Source organism: Atta colombica, unplaced genomic scaffold (genome assembly GCF_001594045.1).
Source record: "Atta colombica isolate Treedump-2 unplaced genomic scaffold, Acol1.0 scaffold83, whole genome shotgun sequence".
NCBI classification, from domain to species: Eukaryota; Metazoa; Arthropoda; class Insecta; order Hymenoptera; family Formicidae; genus Atta; species Atta colombica.
In genome coordinates this window covers 696,654-699,858 of record NW_017259576.1, presented here as the reverse complement: position 1 = coordinate 699,858, position 3,205 = coordinate 696,654, and positions in this window count along the sequence as shown.

Below are 3,205 nucleotides of genomic sequence, written 5' to 3'. Positions count from 1 at the left end.
ATATATATATATATATATATAAACGAGGAAAATTATGGAGACTCATCAATAGATTTTACTGTTCTATTTAGTAAATCACGTATTTGTATTTTTATTTAGATTAATGTACGATGTCTTTAATATGCATTAGTGTGTTCAACCAAATTTGCTATAAATAATTCATAAGTCAGTACATGATATTAAATGAATTGCAGATGCAAAAATAATTCTCGATCGAAAATACATGATAATTGGAAAGAAATTATATTTCATTGTCAATTGTTTTCGCGTTCACATATATGTCTGCAATATATTTCTTATGTAAGTGTATATTGAATCACTTACATGTGATAACTGAATGATAATTAAACAATAATAATAATAACGTCGTTAGTATGTTTTATTAAATTGATTAAGAGAAAACAGAAAATATTAAGCGACATAGTAAATCAAACGAAATTAAATTGAAATAAAATATAAAACAAGTATGTTTAAGATTACAATATTTAAAAATATCCTGATATTCATTTATTAAAAGTTGATTTTTTTAATTTCTAAGTGGACGTTCCAAAATGCGACTCGAGAAATTAAAAAAAAGCAGTTTTATCTATTAATTAAATAATTTTGAGCACAAAAAATACTGAAATTTTTTAAAGTATAAAAGTGTTTTTCTGGAAAATTTTATTACAACATTTAAAAGTCGCAATGAGGGTTATTTAAGAAAAAAATCTTTCCTTTTTAGGGAAAAATTCAGTCAAATTCTTCAAAGTTTCTATATTTTACTATATTTTTATTTTTCAGCATCAAATAATGCATCAAATTTTGCGTTAAAATCATGTCGAACATTTTGCAATTCTGAAATCGATACCTCGAAATGAGTTAATGCTTTACTCGATTTTTCCCTTAGTATCCATATGGACGAATGTTGCATACCGAAAGTTGAAGAAAATGAGAAAAAGACTAAACGAAAGTGCTCCAATGGAATTCGACCGGCCCGGATGTGTCATTGGAGATCATTCATTGATCGCCATTGAGTTACATCATCCCTCGCAGACGTGCGGCACGCGTTTCGCGGGTAAATTGTCGGATCAATATCTCACCCCCACGCGAACCTGAGCTGAGCGGTATCGCCGAGAAGAGCGTGCGGCCGCAAAAGTTTCAAGGAAGCCGTCGTGATTGCATCTCGTCAGACGACAGAGAGTGTTACTGGTGCTGACTCCGTTGATCGCTGGTCCTCCTGAACATCGAGTGTCTTTCTCGAACGCGAACGAGTTCGTTCCTACCGGATGAGCTCGCGTGATCAGCAACGTTTCTCCAGCAACGTGCCGAAGAATACGACGCGCGCTGGTCAGCACGAAAAATGATTCGGAGCATGGTAAATTAAATCATCTCGACATTAAATTGAATCATCTCGATAAGATGAATTGTTGAACGCGGTCGCTCACCTTTTTCCCTGAGAAATGCTTCGACCGGTAGAGGGTTCGATCGACAAATTAATGTCGCGTTGCACCCGGCAATCAGGTCAACAGTTGCTTTTTTCTATTAAAATCGAAGGGGATAATTAATTTGTAACACAGTTGTGGCATCTTTCCCTGGTTCCCTCGAAAATCGACTCCGGATGTGCCCATGAATATTAGGCTTAATGAAAGCAATATGGGGGTTGGAACCTGTAGTTCAATGAATCACGGGAGATTTTTACGAGGGCAGCATTCCGAGATTGAGAAGATATTTTACGAATTTAATGTATATTTCGAGAGTTTTAACGACGCGGCTATCGGTTTCCACGTGGCTGTATCGAAGATCGAATTGCGGTGGATGACTCAGGGGTCGCGTTGTCGCATGAGGTTGTCAATTAGACAGCTTCGATCATTTTCGTCTGTAGTCTCGCTGTCGTGAAATGTGCTGTCTCTCGAGGTGATATTTCAGAAATTTTAGAATATATAATGAAATTAATTTTGAATACAGTATAAATTTTAAATATATTAGAAAAAAAAAATCGGAGAACAGCATAAGAATAGTTTCGTCAGAACCTCGTGGCGGTGGGAGGGAAAGGGAGAAAGAAATTAGTAGGAATATAACGATCGAATACTCGCGGGTGCATGTAATACTGCATAAACTGCATTTAGCCGGTACTACCATCCGTTTGTTTTAATTTGAAAGGAAAAATGTCACAATTCATAAAGGCTTATTGTTCCAAAATCTCAGATATTCTCAATACTGAATCGATTAAATTTCTATTAATTAAATAATAATTTTTTTTGTAATTTTTATAAAAATTACAAAAATTGTTCAATTATTGTTCTTTTCCAGTTTTATTCCGAGATGCAAGATAATGATTTATTCCTTTATTTATTTCGTTATAGGTATAATATAATTTTTTTATATCTTAATGATCTGCGTTCCATTTAACGCTCGCAACTATCCTTATTTATCAAATGTTAGAACAAATAATCCTCGCGAGCATTGTGAGCGCCAAATGGAACGCACTCCTAGACATCTATTAGAAGATACGAAACATACTATTCTTCTATTCAAATAACTAACACATTTTTGTTTGAAGTCATTGGGAAATTTTATTTTTTTTTTGTTCTTTTTTGAAGAGGAAAAGATGATAATGTGTGAGGTATTTTAAAGATCCATTTAAAATTCTGTTATAATTAACATTATTTTTTACAAAAAGTTTTTAACTTATGTTTAGGTAAGTTGTGAAACAGTTGCCGTCACGACTGATACAACAACCTTTTTGTTGACAATTGATGTTTATTACGAAGTGTACCAAAGATTTTTATCTGATTTTCATTGTTAAGTTTAACGAGGTTTGAAGTTCGTAAGTAACGAGTTTATACTTTAAATTAGTAACATTATTTTTTTATTTTGAATAAGTAAGAGAGTTAAAATAATTGTATTTTTGCTGAAAAACATAACTAAATCTAAATTTTGTCAGTATTTTTCATATTGTGACCTTCTAACAACTGAGTAACGTGGGATTTTTAACGATAAACGTCTTTTGTTAATGTGCAGGACTACATTACTACCGTTTTCTCTAAAAGAAAAATTGACAATAAAAAATTGAAAAAATTTTTTTATTATCAAGTTATTAATTCAAAGTATTAAATTTTACGGTTATCAAATTCTAGATTTGAAGTTTATATTTCAGGTAAACGCAAGAACCTATTGTGAGGACTGAACCACCTATAGAAATTTTATATATATATATATATATATA